Raw genomic sequence first — 26862 nt, 5'->3', positions numbered from 1 at the left:
GCCCGCCTGCAGCCGACCGCAACCCAAAGGCTCTTTTCAGAGCCACTTAAGTTTTACCAAGAAGGAGCCGTTGCGCTTTACGTGTTGAAAAACGCATGGTGTTCCGTGTAGGCGTCGGCGTCCCGAATCACGTTCTCCAGGAACACCTCGAGCGCGTCTCCGGTAAGTGAGGCCGGATGAGGGGCTTGGCGGTGCCTGCATGTCGCGCAGCACGTTACGGTGGCGCTTGGCACCACCCACTCCCAGTCCCAGTCCCTACCTTTGCCGCAGCTAGACCTGATGACATTATAGATGGGAACCCTAAGGCCAAAAGTAAAAATCGGCGCACTCCAGGGGGAAGGGGCGGGGACACAGTCGTGAACCCTTCAGATAAACTGAAAACTAGAGCTGCGCGGGCGGGAAAGCCTCAGCGTTCTGGTTCTGCCTCCTTCCTCGTTCCAAAGGTGGAGGGAGGGAGGTCCCGAAGCTTTTGAGTCTGAGGCCGTCTTGGGTGAAGGTGAGGCAGTCTTTGCGGTGCCTTCGCAGGGGAAAGCGGCTGCTGTGGAGTCAGGTGTGAATATTTGAGGCAAGAAAAAGAAGTTAGCGAATGTGGGTCTCCGCTAGCTACTTGCCAAGCTGCAAATGCGAGCACAAGGTACAGTGAGGTTCTTCGGCTCCTCGGAATAGGAATGGAAAGGTGGGCTTCTGGCTTCAGCTCCGCCACTTGCTGAGCATGTGTACTGAACCCCACTGAGTGCCGATCTGTGGAATGCACATACTGCTAGCAAACGCACGGGGTACGGTATGGCTTGTTCCAGGGCCCGGGGTGTGCGAACTTCTTAGAACAGCTCTATGAAGTAGGTACAGTCATCTCCGTCTCTCAAATAAGGCAAAACAGAAGTAACTTTCCCAAGTTCACACAGCAAAAAATGGAGTGAATGGAATTTAAGCTTCCAAATTTTGAGTCCGTGCTTGTAGTAGGATCTACTGTCTGTTTCATAATCCCCACATTTGTGAGAACGGCAAGTGCAAATGAAGACTGAAAACAGGCCTTTGCTTCTACCAGTCATTCTCTCATGGTAACTACTCATTTATTCAAATTTATTGGGCATTAACTATGTTCCCAGAGCAGGGCTAGGTTCTTAGCACAACAAGGCCACTTCTTGGCTCTGTGTCTTGCAGCAGATTACATAAGGCATGGATCTCTATATCTTTCTTCTCTAAAATGGGAATAACTTGAAGATTATTTTGATAAATGTAGAGGGAGCTTGCAGCTTTTATTGTCTCAATGTTCATTTGTCTTTTTGCCCTTCTATCTTTTCATATGTATTAGAATCACATGACATAATAAGTGTGAAGACAAATTATTACAATAGGAAAGCATTTTGCTACAGGAAAGCCAATAAGTCAATTATAGTCTGCCCAAAATTCTATTTATGATCTTCTGCTACCCTGTTGCAATAAGGTATTAACAAAACTGCAGTAATATTTATTTATTACTCTTTCCAGATTCTAAAATAAATCTCTGTAATAGTAGACTAACTCAAAGTGATCAAAGTTAACTATTTATACCTTGCCTTCCAATAATCTTCAGTGACTTTACTAGCAAAGAAGATGCCAAAGTGGATTTTAAAATGCTTTTCTTGCTGCCCCCCCAAAACCCAACTGTATTTCCTAAACCATTCTTCCATCCAATTAACTAACATTTTATTTAGTATTTACTGTTCACTGTAGGCTGCTCATTGTATGTTGGGTTAGGAATGGAAATTCCTGAACAAGACTCCGTGATCGTAATTCTCATTCATCACTGGTGGCTCTGAAAATAGGTAAAACTTTCATGGAGGAAAATTTGGCAATATCTCTCAAAACAATGCATATATTTTTACGCCCACAAACACCACCTCTGGAATTGCACCAGTCTTGAAAATGTACAAAGTGGCATATTACAGGGTTTTGCAACAGCCCAGTTTGTAGTACAAATGACTAGGAGCAACCTGAGTGATCAAAAACAAGGGAATGAATTACAATGCATTATTCTATCTGATGGTAAAAACAATTGAGAATGCTCTTCTTCATAATAACAGTACCTAGTAATTATTGCTTACCAGATAATGTCCTAAATTTATTGCCAGATAATGTCCTAAAAGATTCCTTACATACATCCATTTATTTAATCTTTATAACAACCTTATGAGTTAAATTACTACTATGCCTGTTTTATAAATTATAAAATGGGGATTCAGAGAGGTTGAGTAAATTGCCTGAGGTTGCACAGCTAATGAGTAGTGAAAACATAATTTTTTTAAAAATCTAGCTTCAGACGCCATATTTATAACCACTGTATATTATCAGCCTTTTCCAGGTATTGATATGTGATGATTTCCAAGATCTATTGGCAAGTGCAAAAAGTACAGGGTAGTGTGCAGTAGAACTTTCTACATGTATGTTTATACGATTGTAAAATATCTCTAGAGGGATACTAGGTAAGCTGCCATGGATGAAGGGAGGATCTTTTCAGTTGTAACCCTTTCATGCTCTTTGAATTTTAAATCATGGATGCATTGCCACTGAATGAATGAATGAATGAATGAATCTGGGAATCTCCCTGCTCAAATATTGATAAAATAATATTAATAAATAAATGCCTCAGTAAAGACATGTGTGGAAAGCCTCAGGAGCACAGGATAGATAATGTTCCCAGTAGGGGTGGGGGTGATACACAACTCTTCTAGGCAGATGAAGTAAGAAAACGGGTATCACATTCCAAGAATCAGTAGTAGTTGGTGGGGCTAGAGTCTACAAGGGTAGGCAGAAGAGAGCAGCCCAAGGGACTGAGCAATGAGTCTGTCGGAATGTTAAACCCAGGGCTTCATTCTGTACTAGGCGCAGGCTCCTTAAAATGATGACAGGACCTCAGGATAAAACAACTAGGTAGGGATTGTGAAGAGCTTATCAAGTAAGGTTCTGAAATATGCCAAATTCTAGATGCCAATATGAGAGTGTATGGTTATTTAAGTGAAGCAGACTCTCAAATTATTAAATCAATCCAGCATTCATAGGATTTCTTTCCTCCATGAGCATGAAGGAGAAAAAGAAAGTAGTAGCACTGGTCTATTTTGGAACTAGTAGAGGAATCTTACAAGTATTTATTACCAGTTGAAAGGAAAGACTTCATATGCAACATTGTTATCTTTGTAGCATATAATCAAATAAGCCAGGAGACCAGAATGGCACACTGCTCTGATCCAGGACTAAGATCTGTGCAACAATGTCTAGTATTTGAAAGTCCCAGGAGACTCCTTACAAATCAAGTGACACTCCGGGGTTTTTATTAACTGAAAATAATGGGGTGGCAGCTTTGACCACTGACCCAGAACTCCATATTGGCCAGGCAACATGGTATGCAGACAGGGCCCCACAGAGCAGCCTTGAATTTATATTTTACATGAAGAAATAGAAAAGAGGTTGAAGAGGATTTTCTTTCTTACAAGAGAATTGGCATCCTTTGACGGGGCTTTGTCTTCTACCATCCAGGAGGTCCTTCTTTCATATGTACTTATTGGCTTATTGTCAGTAAGAAGGGACTTCTTTGGTTTTTCTTTTTCTGTTTAGTGTAAAAACATTCCCCATCTTCTTTCACGCAAGCTTTTTTTCTAAAATGGTTTCCTTTAACCTCTCATTTTTCTCTATGAACTTACTCTTCAGTCTGTCTCAGAACATAGAACATGTTGACAAGATAGAAACTGTCATAAAGGTCTGAATAATCCACAGAGCTTGAGACTATGTGTGTAACAGGAACATAATTAAGCATCACGCATTAAGGGAAGAAGAAGAATATGCACATTGTTGCAAATTCCAGTTATAAGTCAGGCAAATCATTGGAGAGCCAGTAACTTCACCTCTGTGTGTACAGAAAATTAATGTATTTAATCATAAAATAGGACCATCTATTATACGGCAGGTGCTAGTCTAGCATTGAGGAGACACAGTGAAAAAAGCCTGTGAGAGTTCCTCTTCTTGTGGCACATTGAGGGGAAGAGGGAGCCAGACAATAGGAAATAAATTAATAAAATCTATAATATGTCAGCTCCTTGATGAAGTAGTTTGTATAAAATAAAGCAGGGAAGTGGATAAGGAGCTGGGAGTCACAGCTTGAAGGAAGGTATGCAGACAGGGCCTCATTGGGGATTCACTGGCATGGAGTGCTGAAGGAGTCACCATGGGGGGAAGCTACTCTAGGTGGAAGGAACAAGGGCAAAGTTCCCCAGTCAGCTCCCTGCTTAGCATGTTCTGGAAACAGCAAGAGAGGCTGGTGTGGTTGTAGAAAAGGGAGTAATGGGGTGAGAAGTTTTGAGCTTCACATGTCTGCCTCTTTCTCTGAGTCCAACTTAATTCCTGCATTGAGCCTCAAAACTCTGAAAGTTTTTACATAGTTGAAGATAAGCTCTGCAAAATAAGAGAAGATGGCCCCACCTCCGCTAGGATCTAGGTCTAGGAAAGCGAATGACAGTCTTGTAAAACTCTCCCTAAAGAGGTGAATTCTAAGAGGAATCTTGTTCCCAGCCATACATACCCCCAGGACCAAGACAGTCTGGAATGACACTGAGGGACTGATGTCCCAACGGATGGCTTTTTACTGCTTAATAGAATAACATATACGTGGTGCTTAGAGGATGTCTTTGGGGATTTTCTTATCCTTAGTCATCTACTTCATATTTTTAACTCTTCCCATTTCATCCGACTTTTGCAGATCCCAAGGCTAACAATTCTGTAAACAATCAACATTTTTGGAAGTATATAACAAGATCTTAAACAGGCCCATAAGAAGACATGAACACTGATGTTCATTAACATATTACTTATGGTGACAAAAAAAAATTGAGGACAGTCCTCTTGGGCAGTACTGAGGGAGTAGATATGGACACCTGCCCTTTCTAGAGGGTTTTGTGGGTTTTTGGGTTTTGGGGGGTTTTTTGTTTTTGTTTTTGTTACTGTTACTGCATAGTAAGCCAGCCCAAAATTTGGTGCCACAAAGCAAACCTTTTGCTATAGTCCTGGACTCTGGTCAGGAGGCGCTCCGGAATGTCTGGAGCCTCCGACGGGAGTTTTCCTGAGGTGGGTGGCTCGTGATAGAGGCGCTGAGGGCTAGAATCCTCTGCAGGCTTCTTCACTCACGGGTCTGTCCGTTGCCACCGCCCGTCCCCTGGGACTGCCAGCCGGAGCTACTGTGCGGGCCGGGCTTCTTCACAGGATGGTGGCCTCACGGCGGTCAGACTCCTCCTACCAGTCCGATGGTGAATCTCCCAGGACACCCAGCCAGAAGCTGTCACCTCCCACCTCAGAATAAAAGTCAAAGTCCTAACGAGGCCCTACCCTGCCCTAGTTGTATGTGTGATCATTCGGGGTGGATGGAAGGGGACAAAGGCGGGAGCGGGAATGTCGCTGTTAGAAAAGGCCCTGAAAACCAGATGAAACCTACAGGTCCGTTTGCAAAGGCTGTGCCATCCTAAGGATGGTTCTTGTCTGGGACTGTCCGGCGACTCTCAGGACTTCCAGCCTCTCTGGTCCTGACCCGTACGAGCCATTTGGGCCCCACGCATGGAGACCACCACCACTCACACGTTTTCAAAACACCCCCGCAAGGGGCGGGGCAGTGTGATCGGAAAGGGGGGGAAACAATCCTTCAAGAGTGGCAATTGGGAGTTGGGCCTCCGTGCTGCACGTTCATCACAAGAGTTACCCGCGAGGCAGCGGCCCCCGCCGGCCCCATGGTGTAATGGTTAGCACTCTGGACTTTGAATCCAGCGATCCGAGTTCAAATCTCGGTGGGACCTTCGCGAATCCTCTGCGCAGATTTCCTTCATTTTTCTTCCCGCTCTCTCCTCTCTTAAAACTAACATTTCCCCCCGTAACCCAGCCAATACGGCAGCCAGGACGAGCACGGGTATTAGGAAGTCTGAGCCCACGTGGGGCAGCGAGACCAGGGGCAGAGAGCGGCGCAGGGAGAAGCGGCGGCCCGTCCAGTTAGCGGTGCGGGGGCCCGGGGGGCCCGGGGGCGGGGCGGGGGGCTCCCCCGTCGGCCCTGCTTGCCGCCCAGAGGGGAATCTGCGCACAACCGAGGACTTGGGCCTTAGAAGGAGGGCCACGTTGCGACTGTAAGGCCGGAACGGGACGGGATCCTGGGCCGAGGAGCGGCCTCGGGGGCGCCCTCCCCGCCTGTCCCCCGGACGCCCAGGCGACGGCTTCACGCCACGCGGGCGGACAGGCGGGCCAGCCGTCTGTGGCCTCACGTCGGCCCTCGGGCCCAGCGCAGCTGCAAATTCTGGGGTTCTGTCCTCGTCCTTCAGGGACGCCGCCGCCCTCGAGGGGGTCGCGCTGCGGGCGGCCGCCCCCGGGCTCACCGCGGAGCGTTCGCAGCCAGCGCAAGCCCTTCGGCTTCCGAGGGAGGGCCTCCCGCCTTTCGATGGCGCTACCTTAGCGCGCCCACAGCTCCACTGCAGCCTCCTCTTCGCCGTTCCTGCCCCTCACAGGCGCCCGCCCCCGTTAGCGTCTAGTCACCAGCCGGGCTGAACTCGTGTCTAGTTTCCCGCTTCCCCCCCTCCTGCCAGTTTTCATCTGCTGAGTGGCTTTGCGCTCTGCCCTCCTCTCTGCGCTCGGGCCATGCGGTCCGATTCTCTGCCCACTCCTCAAATACTAACCTAGACCTTTCAGCCCCTCTCCCGGAGGCCACCCTTGGCTCCCTTTACCTGGGCTTAAGCGCCTCGTCTGAGTTTCCCCAGGACCCCAAAGCCCGCTCTCATACCTGTCCCAACCGCTTGTTTAATAGGCCCTCCCTCCTGCGCAAGACAGCACGCTCTCCGGCTGGAGGGATCGGTCCTGGGGCCTGTTCGCCTTTCAGTGCTCCGTCCCACAGCCCCTGGCTCGGGGCAGGAGTTCATCAAGACTTGCCCAGTGCAGAGCCCTTCGCCTACTCTGGCTTCATCATCCCAGAACGCAGAAGAGCTCTTGTCCATGCTTGCTTCCAAAACGTTCTGCTCTGCTCCCCCAGATTTCTTCTGACTCCTTTTCCTTCGAGGACCCCGAGTCTACACCTGTACTAAGAACAGGCTTTGCCCAAGACTGGAGCACAAGTCTCCTTGGAGATGAATTTCAACCATGACTTTTTTTTTTTTAAGATTTATTTATGTATTTATTTAAGAAAGAGAGTGAGCAAGCGGGGAGGGAGGGGCACAGTGGAGGAGCAGGGGGGAAGCAGACTCCCTGGTGAGCCCGGAGCCCAGACCAGGGGCTCAGTCCCCTGATAGGGAGATCATGATCTGGTCCGAAACCAAGAGTCGGAGGCCCCAACCAGGACTTGTCTTAATGAGGCCACTCAGTAGCTAAAGGCAGGAGGGGTGGGGGGATTGGACCACTGTATTTTGCGTGTTTTGGGGTGATAATTCACCTCAGGGAAGAAAGGCTCCTTTCGCTGCATACCTGCCCAGTCATCCTGAGGTCTGCATGCGCCTAGTTTTGATTACCTATTGGTTGTAAGGAGCCCAGCGCCTGTCAGGGGCCCAGCCTCTGGAAAGCACTAATTGCACGTTTGTGATTAAACTGCAGATTTGTGAGTGCTGCCCAGGAAGCGCGGTTTTGGGCTGACGGTGCCCCTATTTCCTTTCTGCGGGCTCAGGAAGGAGATACTGTCTTCTGAACCGTGCACTTCGTGGGCTCCTGCTCATGCCCCACCTTGGCTCCCACCCCCGTCAGCTGAGGGAGGGAAGGAGGCCCGCAGGGGGCGGCCCAGGAGCAGCACGGATATCCTGTCTGCTAGACGGAGAGCCAGGGCTGCTCAAGTCAGGGGCGCCTTCTGGACCCCGCAGGGCCAAGGCCATTGGACCTGTTTTTCCCTTTGGCATTGGAAAATGTGATCAAACTAGTGTATTCATCTCTGACTAGTTTTGTCAAGGAATGGGACATCTGCGGATTTCACAGCGCAGGCTTAAAAGTATTTCCTCTGTGAGGACCTTCTCCTTATGCCTGCCAGGTTTTGACAGTTTGGACTCACCTGTGGAGGATTTTTACCCTCTCTCCCGAGGATCTCCTACCCCCTCTGTGCAAACCACGAACCGACCTTGACCATCCTCCACCCGTTCTAGCTTGAGGAAAATTCCCAGCCCAGCTTTCCAGAAAAGACCCAGTTGCCAGTAAGAGCCGCCCTGCAAAACTGCCTGTGCAAGGGAATCCCCGAGAATCCCGGTATTTACAGGGAGAGCTGCGTGCTGTGGAGGTGAGCTGCGCCTGTTGGGGTGTCGGGGCTGGTTCGCGGCGCGGCGCTGCGCTCTACCGCCCGTGTCCACCAGAGGGCGCGCCGGCCGGAAGCGCGGCTCCGCGACGCCCCGAGACCCCGGGAGGCAGCCCCCCGCGCAGGCCGGGAATTGCATCGCCAGCAGGCGGTCCGGCATCCCCAGGCTCCGAATCCCGCGCAGCCGACGCAGGGGCCGGGGCCCTCGCTCCTACGCCGAGTGCAGTCGCGCCCCGAGCGGGCGGGAGGCCCCCAGGTAGCTCCGTCCGGCGCGCGGTCAGCACGGCGTCCCGCTTTGTGCAAGACGCGCCCCCTCCACACACGCGCGCGCGTTCTCCAGGCCGCGTGGGCTCGACAGGGGGCGCCCACCCGAGTGCGGGCAACGCGCGGCGGGTGGCGCAGAGCCTCCGCGTGAGTGCGGGGGCCTCCCGGGCGCCCGCTTTCCGTCTGGGAGGAGGATGCGAGGGCGCGGGGCTGGTGCGGGAGAGCTTCTGAGGGGCCCCCACCGCGACCCGAGGTGCCCCAGGGCCGCGGAGACCCTCCTCCCGCCTCGTCCCCAGTCCCCCCCACAGGTGCCCCGGCGACCCTCCTCCCGCCTCGTCCCCAGTCCCCCCCCCCCACAGGCGCCCCAGCGACCCTCCTCCCGCCCCGCGGTCCGAGCACTTGTACTCGCGTGAACATTACTCTGGCAGGGCGTCCGCAGCCTCCGGCTACCTTCGCAGTTAGGACCGTTGTTGGTGGAAGGAACAGATTCTGATAAAGCAGCGTGAGGACCTCAGGGCTGTGCCTCAGGTGGCTCCCCAGTAAAGGGCGACAATGGTCCCACCTCCGGGCGGCCGTGGGCCTGAGGTGAGATAACGCCACGAAACACCTGTCACGGAGCCTGCTCCTCGGGGAGGGCTCGGGCTCCGCCACGGCCTCGCCCGCTTTCCAGCGAAGGGACAGGGGCGCGGGCGCCCAGCTCCCCAACCGCGTGGGAGGGAATTCGGGGCTGGAGCGGGGATTCCTGACGTCTGGAGTCAGGGCTGTTCAGTAAGACTCTGGTGTAGAAGGTGTGCAATAGGTGACCGTCCACATCATCCCAGAGGAGGAAGAGCAGAGCGTGCTTGTATGTACCTTTTAGACAGAAAGGTCAGGGGACTTGGGGAAGGAAAACTGTCATCCAAACATTAGAAAGCAGTATCAGCAAGTGGGCCCCATGGTGTAATGGTCAGCACTCTGGACTCTGAATCCAGCGATCCGAGTTCAAATCTCGGTGGGACCTCGATCTGTGTCTTTTAATTCGATTCCTAGCTCCTTTCTGTAAACTACTGACCATTTTACTATCTTTACTAAATCCTTTCCATTCCAGCCCCTAGAAATTGTCATCTGCAGACCCATGACCTAAAGGGGGAGGGGGGGAGAAATCCCATCCCTTTCATTAAGTTCCAATACAATTTTCTTTTTCATATACTGTATACGTATGAAAAATTTTATACTTACTTTTTATTGATTGCATGCTACTGAATTTAAAGACAACTCAAACCAGAAGAAAAACACTTAAAATAGAAAGACAAACACTTGAAATAACTAAAAATCATATCTCAATTTTTATGTTCTTCTGTTTTAGACTAGTATGATAAGGTAATTAATCACAGCCTTTAAGTATAAAAATGCAATATTTTGGGACATAATTCTGTGACAGTTATAGAATAGAAATACTTTTAAAAGAAAAAGAATTCATGAACATTTTTCAACTGTTAAATAAAAGCATGCCATATTTTTTAAACTGAGGTATAATTAATATATAACATTAGTTTCAGGTGTACAACATAATGATTTGATATTTATATATATTGCGAAATGATCACCACAATAAATCTAGTTAACGTCCATTACCATACATGGTTACATTTTTTTTTTACTTGTGATGAGAACTTTTCAGATCTCCTCTATTAGCAACTTTCATATATGCAGTTCAGTATTATTTATGATAGTCACCATGATATACATTACCTCCCCAGGACTTACTTCTCTTGTAACGGGAAGTTTGTAGCTTTTGACCCTGGTCTTCCATTTTGCCACCTTCTGTTTCCACAGCCACCGATTGGTTCTCTGTATTTATGAGCTCTTTTGTTTGTTTTTGTGTTAGATTCCACATACAAATGAGGTCATATGGTATTTGTCTTTCTCTGTCCTACTTATTTCACCAAGTATATTTTTAGAGAATGCTAGTCCATATCAAATTGTTAGAGCTTTTAGTTTCCAGTGGACAAAATCCAATCATTGATTGGACTCTTTCTTCATGTCCAAATTTTACCATATGCTAGCCGTTACATTCTTTGGAGTGATTTAAATTTATGAGGACACCTTTTAGAAGACCACTGGAAAGCAATGTGGGAGAACACAAAATACCGTGGCAATTCATAAAGACTCCAAGGAATTAAAATTGCTTAAAGACACTGTTCTTGGTTAAAACAATGAAGGGATGGGCCAAAGCAGCCCCCTCCATCATCTCCGTCAGACTGGTTCATTTCTAATTTTCAGGTGGATTTTTCACATGCTTTCAAAAGGTAAAAGTTTGCCAAAAAGTATACTCAGCGAAATGTTCTTCCCATATTCCTTTATACTCAATTCCCCCCACAACTATTACTACCTTCTAAGATAACCAGCTTCACGGGTTATCTAAGAATAATACTAAATGTGTAGGTTTTCCTGACTCCCCTTCTTAAAAAATGGTAGCATAGTATAATGTTCATCCGCACTGGTTTGCCCCCCCCCCCCCCCCCCCCCCCCCCACTTAATAATATCTCCTGGAAATCAGTCTATGTCTTCTTTTGTAACTGCACAGGGCTTCTCCTTTGAGTCTGTATGTCACTGTTTATTCAACCGATCTACTATACCTGGACATTTAAAGTTAATTAAAATGCTCTTAGGGGGTAAACAAGCAAAATAAATTGAAGATGGTTGGTCTTGCCAAACAGGAACATCTTCACCACTAAACTGAGGGAACATACCAGGTCTACCGCATACACCTTCTTATTAATATTTTTGCTTTTGATATCTTGCTCTGTGAATTCCCATTGTTTAGAAGAGTTTATATTTTCCTGCCACACTCTAGGCACGCATTAAAAGAATTTCGATTAGTAATTTTCTCTCAATTTCTTCTGCAAATATATCAGGAAGACTATTTTTCTTCCTTGTTTGTCCATGGAATTTGATGCACAAAATGTTTCATTTTAATGTATTCCAATGTTTTCTACCATTTCACATTTAACTTCTTGTTTTTCTCATGACATTGCCAAGAATCCAGTTTCTGTGGATATGGACAAGGAGAGGCTATAAAAGACATCTTCCCAGGTAGTGTACATAAATTGCTTTAGAGAAGAATTTGCAGCCCATTACCATCAACTTGAAATGAATGTAATGAAATCATGCATAGAAATAGACAAAAGAGTGAAAGAAGCAGAAAACTCCCATCCAAGCAAAAAAGACAATATAGATTTACAGTAACCAACGGTCTCAGGCAAAAGTAATGTTTTTCCTTCAAGTGTAAGAAAATATGCAAGGAAATATAAAGTGCTATGCCACCTCGAGGTAGATTCTATTCACTGGAAGGTGGGTTAACCTGTTGGAAGCAAACACGGGTTTGTCACCTTCCCTTTTTCTCTTCTAGATAAGATTTGCCTCCACTTTGAAATGAGCAAGAGAACTATACACTCAATTGGGGAGAAGGGTGGAAAATACCACACATATCTAGAAATCAGATACAATGTCAGAGATGAATTTTAGTTAAGGGGCATGCACTTACTTTCTGAGGCCACCTCCCTCCAGACACAGGGAGTAAAAAACGCTTAGCAGAGGATGGTTTCGATCCATCGACCTCTGGGTTATGGGCCCAGCACGCTTCCGCTGCGCCACTCTGCTCCGCAGAAAGTGGGTCTGCTCTTACTATTTACCATGGGAAGGATCAGGCCCTTCGCCAGCTTGTTTCACACTTCCCTTACTTCCTTCTCCCCTGCGCCTGGCTCCAGCCTCGGCCTCCGCAGGACCGCCTCCTCCAGGAAGCCGGCCGCGCCTCGGGGAGCCGCTCTGGGCCCAGCCCCCGCACCCTCTGCGGGCTAGGAGGAGCGCAGAAGCCCGGCTTCCCGGCCCCCGGAGCGGCTGGGAGAGGCGTCTGCGCGGCGGCACCACATGCCCTCCAGACCGCGGCACCCCGTGCCCTCCAGCCCCCCGCACCCCATGCCCTCCAGCCCCCCGGCACCCCGGGGCCCTCCAGCACCCGGACCCCCGTGCCCTCCAGCCCCCCGCACCCGAGGCCCCTGCGCAGCCTTCCTCCGCTGGGTCACCAGCTCCTGCACCTGCCTTTCTAGGGGTCTCTCCGCCTTCACGAAGGACCTGTGGACCCAGCCCCAGGGCACATAGGGTGTCCGTTACTCTGGAAGGGGAGGGCAAATCATTCTCTCTACTCTTGGAAGCCCTTGGCTGGGAACTCTGTAGGCACCAGCGTCCGCTAAGGACAAAGAGAGAAGCGTGTGCGGGAGGCCAGTCACGGGGAGTTGACCCGGACAAGCCCAGGACGCAGGAGGAGGTGTGTTACGCAGATTTAAGGTTGTGCCTTCTCCATCAGAAGGGTCTAGAGCTGTCCTGGGGATTAACTTCCGTCTTGCCCGGTGGAGAGGGGAGGATGGGCCCCTTTGTAAACTTCTGTCCTGCTTTGAGGCCCATGGGGGGAGGGCAGAGAGCTTTTCTTGCTGCTTCTCCGGTGCCTTCAGCTCAAAATAATCCTCATGCCAAAGTGGCAGATTTGGGGTTGGCCTCATCCTGCCACCCCTGGCTCCAGCCATTCTTTCTGAGTTTTTTCCTTCTTGAAGAAACAGGCAGGCAGCCTGAGGCAGATATGTGGAGGTTAGGAAGACACTGCAAAACAGGAGAAAGCTGAGGAATTCGAGTGCACAAGATGGATCCCCAGCAACACAGATCCAGGTCCCCCCCAGAGGTGACCCGGGACCACCAGATTTGGGGGCCTGGCACTTACCATCTAGGGATGAGACTCAGAAGCTCATGTTGTTACCCAGCCCCTGCTCCCTGAGGCCCACAGGGTCCCTGTGACCTGGAGGCCTCGGGAGACCCAGGAGACTGCCCACCAGGTCCCTGGACACAATCTCCTTCCTGTATTCCTTCTGGGGTGTTCTTCCGTAGCTTCTGCAGACTTCGTCTGCCTTCCCTGTGAAGTACTTTTCTTGCAAGGCCCATCTATGACAATGTATTCCTTCTACTCTTGTTCGCCTGACAAAGTCTCCTTCGGCACATTGAAGGATAGTCTCACTGTAGCAGAATTCCACACTGGTAGTAGTTTCTCTCAATGCTTTAAATATTTGACTCCACTCTTCGTGCTTGCATGGTTTCTGAGAAGTCCGCCATCATTCTTATCCTGGCTCCTCTCCAGGCAAGGCCTCTGGCCTTCTTCATCAAACCCGGCATAAAAGCCCTCGGCTGTAGCCCTGTTTCCGAGTCTTCCTTCCTTAGGGAGCCCCCCGCCCTGTAAAACTCACATAAATGTGTGTGCATTCCTCCTGTGCATCAGTCTCTGTCAGTCTAATTTCCAGACCCAGCCAGGGACCCTCAGAGGGGAAAGAAAAACGTTCTCTCCCCTGAAAGCCCTTGGTACATTAATCATAGTTGTTTCAAATTCCTGGTCTGATGACTCCAAAAATTTCTGCTAAGAATCTAATTCTCAGGCTTTCTCTGTCTCTAAAAATTGTGGTTTTGCCTTTCAGCATGACTTGTCATTTTTTTTGAAAGCCAAACACGAGTGCTGGTGAAAGTAACTGAGGTCAACAGGCCTGCAGTGTGGGGTTTTACGTTTACCTGGCCAGGAGTGATGCTGTGTTCACGGCTTGCTGAGGTCCCTCTACTGCCCTTATCGTTTCCTCCCCTGTTGGGTCTGGCTTTCCCTAGAAACTTCTTAAATAAGGTCTGTGATGCGCAGTTCTTTCTGGAGTCATTCAAGGTGTGAGGGGACAGACCGGAAGCGCTGTGTGCTGTGGGCTCAGTCTGTCAGTGAGAGAAAATGAAATAATATAAAATGCTCAGTTAAAACCACAAAAGACAGAAAAAGAGTAGAAGACAAAAATAGGAATGAAAAACGAAGGCATCAAATAGAAAATGTGGGAAATATTATGGGAAATATTAATCCAACTCTATCAGGAATCAGTTTAAATGTCAATGGTCTAAATGCACCAATTAAAAGACGGAGATTGTCAGAGTAGACCAAGAAACAAGACTAAAGTATATTTTGTCTACAAGAAACCCACTTTAAATATAAGGACATTTACAGACTAAAGGTCAATGAATGGAGAAAGGTATACCATGCTAACATTAGTAAAGAGAAAGAAGGAGTAATGATATTAATTTCAGACAGAGCCAACTTCAGACCAAGGAAAATTATCAGGGATAGAAAGGAGCATTATAGAATGATAAGGGGTTCGATTCTCCCTTGACGAAATCAGCATCTCCAGACAGCTTATCCAACAACAGCAGAACACACATTCTTAAACTCAAATGGAACATTCACCAAGATAGACCACATTCTGGGCCATAAGACACACCTTAACACATTTAAAAGAATTGAGATCATACATGTCTGCTCTCAGACCACAATGAAATCAAAGTAGCAATCAATAACAGAGAGCAGGAAAATCCCCAAATACCTGGAGACTAAACTGCACACTTCTAAATAACACACGAGTCAAAGAAAAATTCTCAGGAGAAATTTAAAAATATTTTGAATTAAATGATAATGAAAATACAACTTATCAAAATTTCTTTGATACAGTGAAAGAAATGCTTATAGGGAAATGTATAGCATTGAATGCATATATTTGAAATGAAGAAAGATCTGAAATGAATCATCTAAGCTTCCATTCTAGGAAAGGAGAAAAAGAAGTCCTAATTATCCAAAGTAAGCAGAAAAAAAAAAAAGAAAGAAAGAAAAATTAGAGCAGAAATTAGAAACAGTAAATCATTGAAACCAAAGCTGGTTCTTTGAAAAGATCAATAAAATCAATCAGCCTCTCACCAAGCTAACTAAGAAAGAGAGAGGACACAAATTAATGATATCAGAATTGAAAGAGGGGACATCACTACAGATCCCATGCATACTAAAAGGATAAGAAAGGACTATTATGAACAACCTTTATGCCCACAGTGTGGATAACCTAGATGAAACGGACCAATTGAAATTGTGAAGACAAAATTTGCCAAAACTCACACAAGAAGAAAGAAATAATCTGAACAAGGCTACACGTGTTTAAAAAATTGAATCAATAATTAATAACATTCCAAAACAGAAATTTCAGGCCCAGATAAGTTCATGGTGAATTTTGCCAAACATTTAAGGAAGAAATTATACCAATTCTCTATGATCTCTTTCAAAATACAGAAGCAGAGGGAATACTTCAAAGCGTGCTCTATGAGGCCAGGTTACCCTAATACCACTACCAAAAAGACATTACAGGAACAGACGCCTCCAGACCAGTATCTCTTATGAACACAGATACTAAAATCCACAGCAAAATAGTAGCAAATTTAATCCAATGACGTAGAAAAAGAATATCCCACGACCAAGTGGGATTTATTCCAGGTGTGCAAGGCTGGTTCAACATTCAAAATCCCTTAATGGAATCCATCACACCAACAGGCTAAGAGAGAAAAGTACATGATCAGATCAAAAGATGTAGAAAAAGCATTCAACAAAATCCAACTTCCTTTCATGGTAAGAACTCTCAGCAAATGTCTGTACCTTCTACTCTGTGAACCTGAAACAGCTCTTTAAAAAAAAAAAAACTCTATTAAAAAATAATAAGTACCTATATTAGGAAAGAAAATGGTTTCTGTTTGCCGAATTTAATGAAAGGAAGTGAAGTTTTGAATTTCAAGGTAGTCAGGGAATAGACTGAGAGCCATGCCTGGGGGCTGTGCGGAGAGGGGGAAGAACAGCTATCAAGGGCCTGAACTAGGGACCCATGAAGAATGGGGTGGCGGGGTGGGGGGGGGGGCATTTCACAGAGTCTGAAGGTAAACCCAGCAAAGTTTGGCAATCATTTCCACGCTGGGTGAGCCGGTGGGAAGGAATTCCGAGGGATGCAGGAGGAAGATGCAAGCTTGGTGAGCGCCAGGATGTTTGAGATTATTCTGGGGCTGGTCATGGTTTTAGCAGAAGGCTCCCAGAACTTGAATACTTAAGAATATCTGGGAGTCGGATAGCTCCTGGCCTCGGCGTGGTGCTGGTTTGGATCGGCTTGAAAATGCGGCTGCAGACAAATGACTCCGAAACAGACCCGAGTGGGGAGAAGACCCCAGGGTTTTAGGAACCAGCGCGCGCGCATGCAGGAAGCCGAGGAGAGCGCGAGGAGAGCGCTACCAGAGCGCCCAGGCGCGCGCAGGGGTTTCCGTGGTGTAGCGGTTATCACGTTCGCCTCACACGCGAAAGGTCGCGTGTTCGAGACCGGGCGGAAACACGCGTGCCCCGCGGCGGGTGAGCTTTTCTCTCTCACAGTTCGATCGCGCGTTCCGTGGACACCTCTCACCCCTTCTGACCCAGCCTCGCATTCAAACCTACCAAGAGCATCCAGCGCGCAGCCTTGCTGCGTGGAACACAGCCCAAGTTACAGAGTCAGGGGGACGCGCCGGGACAAGGTGTCTGTGCGCCCTGTCGCCAAGGCCAAGTGACATTTACCGGGACCTGGAAGGAGGAGTCGCTTGAGAAAAGAACATGAGCCGGAAAAACTTTCAGCTGGAGAGAAGGTTCTTCCACCACGTTTGTTTTCACAGGTTTTGTTTATATGGTGTAACATTCCCGCGTCAGTACCTTCGAGCTCTCTCCTAAAACTACTTGATGTCATGGACCATCACTTGGGATTCCATTCCACTTTTAGGTGTCCTTTAAAATCCAGTCTTTGCGGGGGGGGGGGGGGAAGCGCTCCCAGAGACGCTGGCTTCGCCCTCGCAGCCTCTGCATGCGCACTAGGCCAGACCCTTGATGTAAATGTTCTGCGATGGCCGGTTGGAAAATCTCAGTAACTTTTAAACAAAAGGCCCTGCGTTCTCATTTTGCACTGGGACCATAAGTAATAGACAAGTTCTCCCAGAAGCTCACAAAAGGAGCAATCATCCGAGTTCAGCGTTCCTTACAGGGAGGAGCAAGAAGCTGAGAAGGAGCCCACCCTGTGCTTGACAGGAATGCGCACATTACTGAGGGTGAGGGGATGCGTTTGTCGAATATAGTAATACTTTAGGGCCCGCCCTAGAATATCAAAAGAAAAAGATCCACTAGCGCATTAAAACTTTATTGCAGGGTTTGACGCATTTTTTCCAGCCTTTTATTTTCATCTGAGTCCTTCAGGTCCCGTCCCTTGTTTCGCTCTCTTGTTTTCCCTTGTGTTTTGTTTCCATATGTTTCATCACTAATCATTCTTACTCTTTAAGGATTCCATCATTTTGCTCTACTTTTCAAAATATTCAGTGATGTCCTAGAATGCAGCATCATGGGAGAAGGAGGGATCATATTACAGCACTCAATTTATACAATATGCACATTTTATCTCTTTTTTCTTGTCTTTTTGAATTATATTCAAGGCAAAATGTGAAGGGAGACTGCACGTTTCTTAGGAAATGTGGAGAGTAGCTACAAAAGTTTAAAACTAGGAAACTATAGTTCAAGTCTAGTTCATAGCATCGCCCTTGCTAATTCATGGTGAATAATTCTCTAGCTCTTCTACAAAGTGCCTCAGAGGGGTAGACTGGTGTTGAGGTTTCAATCAGCTACGAACCCAAGTTTTCATAAAACCACAAAGGGAGAGGCCCCGCTGGGACTTGAACCCAGGATCTCCTGTTTACTAGACAGGCGCTTTAACCAACTAAGCCACAGAGCCCCATGGTCTATCTTCTCTTGTCACATATTGTTTTAAAAATTTCACACCTTAATCTGTGTTCTTATTTCAGCAATTTCTTTAGGATCTAGCAAGAAGGTGAACCTGGACCCCAGTCAGAACCAAAGAAGAATGCTCCCTCTGTGGAACGAGAACCGGGTTGAGAAGCCCATCTTGCTTGGTGCTGAGACCCATCACATCCCTTAGGACCAGCAGTGAGCCGGCCCTTCCAACTCTGTGGGTGAGTGATAGTAGAAACGAGGCCCTGATTTTATCCCTATGTCCCCCTAACTTTTGACCTTCCATGATGCTGTCTCTCCCACATGCCAAAATATACTCCCTCCCTCCCAGTCGGATTCCTTTGCAACATCAATGTGAAATCCAGGATGGCATCATCTAGATCCGGGGAAGGCTCAGACGAAATTCCTCGGTGGGAATGCTCAAGCAGGATTCTTCGTGACTGGAACAGCTATGGCCTGAAGGTACGAGTCACGTGTCTTCCCACAGACAGGCATAGGAAGCAGCGGCTAAGCTCTGTACACCCTCCCAGGCAGAGAGAACACAACCAGGGACACACTGATCTACAGCAATTCCAGAAGCCAGTGGGCACATGCTGCCACTTGATTGGGACTCAGTCGTACTGTCTGGGAACTGTCCTCCTGGACTCTTGGCTTCACCCTCCCAATCATCCATCCTGTTCATACGACATTTCTCTTACTAAGTCTCCTTCCCATCGCAGTCTGGGAGGCTCAGGGTCCTCTTTTCATTTCGTGCTGTCCTCCTTCCCTTTGCGTTCCAGTCGTCAGTGTCACCACCGTGCTCTTGACACATCTGCGATGTCACCAACGCTGTTGGAGCGTCTTCCCTTAGATCTGGAGCCCACAAACTCTGACCCGCAGGCCGTATCTGGCCAGCTCCCTGTTTTTATAAAGTTTTATTGGAACATAGCCACACTTTTCTCCTATTATCTGTGGCCACTTCCCTGCTTCAACAGGAGATGTGAGTCGTTTCAACAGACGCTGTGTGGCCATAAAGCCTAAAATATTTCCTGTCTGGCCCACTGAAGAAAAAGTTTTCCAACTTGTATTAAATAAAAACTGCATTCGCAAACCTGATGAATATAAGCCCTTGTTTACCTTGGCTTCCTCTAAAGGTGCTGGGGGGCCCACCCTTCCGATTTGTGGGTTTGCGGCTGGGATACGCAGGGCAGGCCTGGGTTTTCTGCGGAGAGATCACCTGGACTCACTTGGCACTGCCAACTGAAGATTTCACAATGTGTGCCTGAAGGGCATTTCTTAATCTTAGCATCGGCTTTCACCTGGAGCCGCTGGGACAAAGAAACAGCTTCTTCTTTTGAACCCTGTAAGCTCTCGCTCATTTGTATTGAACAGTTCTTCCCTTAGCTTAAATCTCCCATCTCCCGTCTGACGATGAACAGCAGGAAAGGCTGAGCAAGCCGGCGCCATTGACCAGAAGTCTCTGGCTACACTGGCCACCGGGAGGTTTGCAGTCCGCATTCGGAAACGGTGCAGGAAGTGTGTCTCTTCAGGGCAGCTGCTGGGAGCTCTTTCCAGCACTTCGTAAGCAGCTTGCTTTTTTCCAGGGGCTCTTTCTGCAGCCCCTGGAGTTTTAACCCCACTTGATCATGAACCAGAACTCCACTGAAGGTGCAAGAAAGGCCCTCGGCCACCACTGGGCCTCCCTCTCTCCCTGTCTCTCTCTGCAGCTTTCTCCTCTCTGCTACTCTGCTCCAAATAAGCTAAGTGCACTGGCCTCCCTGAAATGCTATCTTTGCCCCCAGTTCAGCGACGCTGCTTGGCTCAGATTCCCCGCACCCCGCCAGCCCCCGGGGGTGCGGAGGCCTAGAAACTGCCTCTAGGCAACAAGCTAAAACCTGTGTGAGGCTCATCGCTTCTGTTGCGCTCCGGTCAGGGACCAAGGCCCTGCGCTGACAGCAAGGGTCAGAACATATCCCACTGGTCCCATATTTGTGTCTAGCATCCTCGTTGTGCACGGGGGAGGGCAATGCCTCCCCCCGCGAATGCTTCTCAGGTGGAAACAGAAGGCGCCATCTGTTGGCAGAGCTCCTTTGCCACAGTGTTAGAACTTGAAGTTCCATCGGAGTTGCTCCATGGTCACATTCTCTGTCACTACAGATGAACGTGCATGCTATTCTAAAGTATGCATTTACACTGCTTAATAATGAAAAGCAAAGTTTCTTCCAGTTTCACAAGATGCACCCATTGCTGACACTAACTTCCTTCCGTGTGTCCTGTGTCACGGGTAGGATTTGAGGGGTGGGAAGAGTCGGGGAAGATTCAGAAGCAGGAGCAGAGTAGCTCCGAGCTAGAATGGGGACAGCCCCCACCAGAGTCAGAAGTTCTCCAGGAGGACATCCTCGATTTCAGATCCTACCAGCAGGATTCGAGGGTTCTTTAATTCCTAGTCCTACGATAATGGGTTTTACTCCGCTTTTTACTTTTGCCAATCGAATGGCGGTAGAGTTCTGTCTCTTTTTATTTTTTATTTCTGTGGTGATTAATGAATTGGGAAATTTTTGCATAATATTTGTTAGCTTTCATATATCTCTCTCCTAAATTGCTTGTCCTATCCTTTGTCCATTTCCTTCTGATCTCGCTGCTTTTTATGGCTTCTTGCTATTACATCATCTAATTATCCATCTCACCCCTGCTATCTGGGGACAATTTAAATATACTCTCCCATGATCACATTTATCTATTGATGTTTCTATTATGGCCTTTATTTTACATATTCTTCATTTTAATGGCAGCAAATACTAGACTTGTATTTCTTTGTTGTTTGTGCTTTTGAAGGTTTTAAAAGTTCTCTGCTCACTGGCACATGAGGATATTCTCCTTCATATACTTCTGGTAGCTTTATTCTTTACTGTCACACTTAAGAACTAAACTTAATAGCTGGTTCTACTGTGTAGCCCATGTGAAGAACAACAGTAATGGAATATTTTGGAAACTTTTGTATCTGTCTATACCTGATGGACTCTATCTCTGATTTGTTTCTTCTGGAACCCTGCAGTCATGCGCAACCCCATCCCCAGCCCAGTTCTCACCCCAGCACTGAGAGATCTGGGTTTCCTTCAGGGCTTGGGCGGTGCAGGACTCTCTTAGGCAACGTCTCCTTTCTAGGAGTTGAACCTTGATCTGGCCAGAGACAGAACCCAGAGCGGGACAATCACCGCACCTATGGGGGCCATTCCTTGTACCTGAATTTATCAGGCAAAGAGAAAGATCTGGATGGGGACCCAGTCGGTCTGAACATTCAAAATGAGGGTTGGGCTTCTTCATCAACTGAGATTCTGGGAAGAGTCATCTTCGGACCCTCTGCTTGTCTTGTACCCCCGACATAACCCCCTCATCCTGCGGTGCCTTCCCTCGGCTGCCTGAGGCGCCCTGCGCCCCTGTCACACACGAGGTGCTCGGTATTGTTATGTAAATTAATTAATTATATTCCAGCCTGTGCTACAGGATTTCATTTCAGCTCCGTGTCCTCCAGAGACCCCAGATGTCCCATCTGGGGGCTTCTTTCACGGATTCTTAAATTCCCCACGACCACTCTTAGCGCCCTTGACTGGGTGCAGTCACACACGGTTGACGTGTTAGCGGAGTGTGCTGGCTGGATTCTTGCGGTCCACCCTATATCGGAGTTCGGGGGGGTCCTACTGTCTTTGCAGCCCACACTGAGCTCGGTGCGCTCCTTTGTGGATACCGGGTGTCGGGGAAAGCGTCCTGTCATTAAAATCAAAGCCACGAATTCCAACTGTGTCCCCTAGGGATTTCCACTCCCCGCCCCCCCAGGGCTTGCTCGTTTTCACCCCCGTCCCTCGGGGCGCAGCCCTGCAGCCTCCGGCCCGGGGGCTCCGCAGGGCGGTGGACGAGAGCAGGAAAACCCTGCTGTCTTCCGGCAGAATCGGGGCGGCGTCGGCCGCGGGCAGAGGAAGCAGGTGCGCGCGGGCCCGCCTTTCTCTTACTCTCTGTCCCTGCCCACGCGTCTTCCTTTTCGTATCAAAGAAGAAGAGCGATTTCTCTGAAACACAGGCGCTGATCTAGCGCGGGGAGCTCGGGGGAAAGGGGGCGCTTTCCGAGAGCACAAGAAGCGTGCTGTGTTTTCTCTATCACAGCCCTCCTCGTGCAGTTCCCCAGAAACAGAAATAATTCGGTATTTCCTTCACGCGCAGCGCCAATACATTGGATAGAATAAAAATCTAATTGCCGAGGGCAAGAGCCCAGCCACCGGGATGGCCGAGTGGTTAAGGCGTTGGACTTAAGATCCAATGGGCGTGCGCCCGCGTGGGTTCGAACCCCACTCCCGGTAGAGCGAGTTTTCGTCTCTGCGGCCCTTGCCGGGAGCCCGCTGGCCCTTGGCAACGTGCGCATGGGTCGGATCCCGGCTCTGCTTTTCCATCCCTCCGCGAAAACATTGGAAAGTATCGTGAGAAAATGTTTCCCTGCTCTGCCTTCGAGCAGTAGGAGGACTAGGCAGGAGTACCTGCGAGAGCTGTTTTCTGCCCCGACCCCATCAAATTGCCAGCATAAGGAAAACTCACCACGTCCACAGTCTCCCTAATGAGATTTTAACTCCAGGCCCTTCAGTTGCAAGGGGGATGGAAACTTGGAGGCTTCGCCCTTGAAGCCACAGAGAGGAAGCCCTCGTTCTCTGTGGCCCCTGCGAAGCGAGAACCACCTGCCAGGGGATTCTTACTGTTTCTAAAGGTGGTCGTCAGAGCTCGGCTGGGGCTGCCCCTCCAGCTCGCCCGGAAAGCAGAAGTGAACCCTCACCAGCAGAACATGAGTGCTTTGAAATCTAAAAATGGCCCCTCAGTGGAGTTTGATTGTGCCTTTCTCGGGTTAGTGTTGTTGAGCATTTTTTAAATTTATGAGCCATCTGTACTTCCTTTCCTGTGTACTCATTTTTCTATTGGTTGTTAGGTCTTTTCTTATGATTTATAGGCGCTCTTTAAATATGAATCAATTAAGCCTATTCTGATATGTCACCGATAATCCAGTTTGTTATTTGCCTTAGAATTTTGCAGTGATTTGGGTCGGTGGCCGAAGTGATGAGTCTTCTGGTTCAACGTCTGACTTAGGTGTGCCTTTCCCCACTAGGAGATCAAGAAGAGTGACAGAGGACTGCCATGCTTTCTTCTAGAATGTTCATGATTTCTTTTTTGTATTTCGATCTTTGATTTATCCAATTTTTCCTGTTTTAATATGTGAAATATAGATCTAACTCTACCTTATTTCCAGAGAACTGCCAGTAATGCCAACACCATATTTTTTTCATTTAAATTCAATTTAATTAACATACACAGTATTATTAGTTTCAGAGGTAGAGGTCAGTGACTCATCAGTTGCATAGAACACCCAGTCCTCGTTACATCACGAGTCCTCCTTAATACCCATCACCCAGTTACTGCCAGCAACCCTCAGTTTGTTTCCTAGAGTTCAGTGTCTCTTATGGTTTGTCTCCCTCTCTGATTTTGTCTTAGTTTTCCCTCCCTTCCCTTATGTTCATCTACTTTGTTTCTTAAATTCCACATGAGTGAAATCATATGGTATTTGCCTTTCTGACTGACTGATTTTGCTTAGCATTATACCCTCCAGTTCCAACCATGTCATTGCAAATGGCAAGAGTTCATTCTTTTTGATGGCTAATATTCCATTGTATATATGGACCACATCTTCTTTATCCATTCATCAGTCGATGGACATCTGGGCTCTTTCCATAGTTTGGCTATTGCGGACATTGCTTCTATAAACACTGGGGTGCAGGTGTCCCTTCGGATCACTACATTTGTCTCCTTTGGATAAATACCTAGTAGTGCAATTGATGGGTGGTAGGGTAGTTCTATTTTTAGCTTTTTGAGGAACCTCCATACAGTTCCCAGAGTGGCTGCACCAGCTTGCATTCCCACCAACAGCACAAGAGGGTTCCCCTTTCTCCCAAATCCTCGCCAACATGTTTCCTGAGTTAATTTTAGCCATTCTGACTGGTGTGAGGTGGTATCTCATTGAGGTTTTGATTTGTATTTCCCTGAGGGCTAGTGATATTGAACACTTTTTCATGTGTCTGTTGGCCATTTGGATGTCTTCTTTGCAGAAATGTCTGTTCATGTCTCTGCCCATTTCTTAACTGGACTTTTTGTTTTTTGGATGTTGAGTTTGATAAGTTTTTTATAGATTTTCGATGCTAGCCCTTTATCTGATATGTCATTTGCAAATATCTTCTCCTATTCCAAAGGTTACCTTTTAGTTTTGTTGACTGTTTCCTTTGCTGTGCAGAAGCTTTTTATCTTGATGAAGGTCCAATAGCTCATTTTTGCCTTTGTTTCCCTTGCCTTTGGAGAAGTGTCTAGCAAGAAGTTGTTGCAGCCGAGGTCAGAGAGGTTGCTGCCTGTGTTCTCCTCTAGGATTTTGATGGATTCCTGTCTCACATTTAGGTCTTTCATCCTTTTTGAGTTTATTTTTATGTATGGTGTTAGAAAGTGGTCCAGTTTCATTCTTCTGCATGCCAACACCATATTATTGAATATCCATATTCTCCCCATTGACTGAAAAGCCAGACTACTAAATTCTGTTCTAAAATGTATAGGACGGGATGATTTGAAAGACCATGAACTTTGGAACTCGACAACAAATGTTCTAATTCTGGCTTTCCCACTGACTCTCTGAGCCTTGATATCTTTCTTTGTTAAATGGAGGTAATAATCCTTACCTCATGAAAGGCAGTTGTAAGGATTACGTGCCTGGTGAATTAAGAAGTCTCTTTGTCACCATATAGGTTAGTCCCCTTGCCCCTTAGAAGAAACTCCCACATTTCTTTTATAGCAGGCCTTAACAGAAACCCCAAAATCAGATTAAAAATTAGATAAAATTTGTCCTGATAGTTAAATTGCATCTATGTTTTGAGATCAAACACTGGGATTACACATTTGAAAGTTCTCTGATCCTAGGGGCAGCTCAGTGGATCATTTTCATGAGCTGCCTTGAATTTCAAGTCTGAGCCTTAAGATTCATGTTTGCTCCTGGCCTTCCTGGGCAGAAGGAAGGGAGTTCCTCCCAAGAAGTTCATCTGTGTCTTCACAGTCAGAAGTAAGTTGGTTTGAGAGAGACTCAGTTTCCACGGAGAGGCAAGACTCATCCCTACCAAAGGTGGGTTTTGCCATCTTTTTTCTTTCCTGTGGATTAAGGAGAGAAAGGATGAGTGGAAGTGGAGGGTTTATTTTTTTCTGAAATGAGACTCCAGGTGGCAAAGATTTTACCAGATTGAAACTTGCGGAAGAGAAAACACAGCAGTCTCTTAGTGGTCAGTGAGTAATGTTGTTCAGACTGTCATGCCAAATGGCACCAGATCCAGCTTCCATCCCTATAGAAGTTATCTTATGTCACATTTCCTCACCAGAGAGTCAACTGATCTAAAACTACCATCCCACACCTATCTCTGCCACCAGAAAGATCTGAACCTGTTGTCTCGGGTGCTTGATTTTATTAAATTCCTCCAACCGTCAGTGATGCTGGCAATTCCCACGCAACTCCAACCTCTGTTGTTGTTTCTTGAGGTAGGCAGAACTCTCTGGTGGCTCCCAAGATGCCTCCCCATGGTGTAGAAGCCCTGTAAAATCCTTTACAGATATTAATTTTTCATCTAATACATAATTAACAATAGCTACCAATTCATCCCTTAAACTTTTTTTTTTTGCAACATGCATCTTGATATTGGGAACACAACACTGAGGGAAAATAAAACCAAGCTTCTCCCCTCCCACCCAGGCTCTCTGGATAGAGGAAGAGACTGACAGGTAGCTTTTCTTTTTTCTTTTTTTTTTTTTTAAGATTTTATTTATTTATTTGACAGAGAGATAGAGAGCACAAGTAGGCAGAGTGGCAGGCAGAGGGAGAGGGAGAAGCAGGCTTCCCGCTGAGCGGGGAGCCCGATGCGGGGCTCGATCCCAGGATCCTGGGATCATGACCTGAGCCGAAGGCAGCTGCTTAGCCGACTGAGCCACCCAGGCGCCCCGGTAGCTTTTATTTTCAACAGGAAATTGATTCGAGGAGGAAAAATGAGGCGATCTGGATTGGTTTTGTCTTTGTACAGAAAATGTAAAGCCCGCCACACTCCTACCACCTCACTCTGGACAGTCGTGTCTTTACTGGTTCTATCAGTCAGCCTTCCCCAGAGAAACAGAACAAACAGGATGGAATATACATGTTGGCTCCTGTGATTATGGAGGCTGGTAAGTCTTCAGATCTGCAGTCAGCAGCTGGGAGACCCAGGAGAGCCAACGGTGTACTTCTAGCCCAAAGACCAGCAGGCTTGAGACTCAGGAAGCACCATTGTTTCAGGCTGAGTCTGCAGGCAGGAATAAACTGATGTCCCAGCTCAAGGCGGTCACATGGGGGGAGTTCCCTCTTCCTCAGGGGAGGGCCAGCCTTCAACTGATTGGATGAAGCCTACCCACACTGGACAGGGCAAGGTGGTTTCCTCCGCCTACTGATTTACATGTTAAACTCACCCCAAATCACCCCCACAGAAACATCCAGAATCATGTTTGACCAAACATCTGGGAACCCCATGGCCAAGGTGATACATAAAATTAACGATCACATGTGTAAGAGAAAACATGATTAAAAAATAAGAACACTTTTCAACACT

The 26862-nt window shown here is 47.6% G+C and overlaps 5 non-coding genes across 5 annotated transcripts; 3 read left to right on the top strand and 2 right to left on the bottom strand.

Annotated features, from left to right (window-relative positions):
• Positions 1-5741: 5741 nt before the first annotated feature.
• Positions 5742-5813, top strand: TRNAQ-UUG. Its single transcript has one exon. It is a non-coding gene; the product is annotated as a tRNA-Gln (tRNA).
• Positions 5814-9455: 3642 nt separating this feature from the next.
• Positions 9456-9527, top strand: TRNAQ-CUG. The gene has a single exon. It is a non-coding gene; the product is annotated as a tRNA-Gln (tRNA).
• Positions 9528-12097: 2570 nt separating this feature from the next.
• Positions 12098-12169, bottom strand: TRNAM-CAU. Its single transcript has one exon. It is a non-coding gene; the product is annotated as a tRNA-Met (tRNA).
• A 5934-nt stretch (positions 12170-18103) lies between these two features.
• TRNAT-AGU lies at positions 18104-18177 on the bottom strand. Its single transcript has one exon. It is a non-coding gene; the product is annotated as a tRNA-Thr (tRNA).
• Positions 18178-22441: 4264 nt separating this feature from the next.
• Positions 22442-22524, top strand: TRNAL-UAA. Its single transcript has one exon. It is a non-coding gene; the product is annotated as a tRNA-Leu (tRNA).
• Positions 22525-26862: the final 4338 nt, after the last annotated feature.

This window comes from Neomonachus schauinslandi, chromosome 8 (genome assembly GCF_002201575.2).
Source record: "Neomonachus schauinslandi chromosome 8, ASM220157v2, whole genome shotgun sequence".
NCBI lineage: Eukaryota > Metazoa > Chordata > Mammalia > Carnivora > Phocidae > Neomonachus > Neomonachus schauinslandi.
This window is presented reverse-complemented; position numbering and strand designations above follow the sequence as displayed.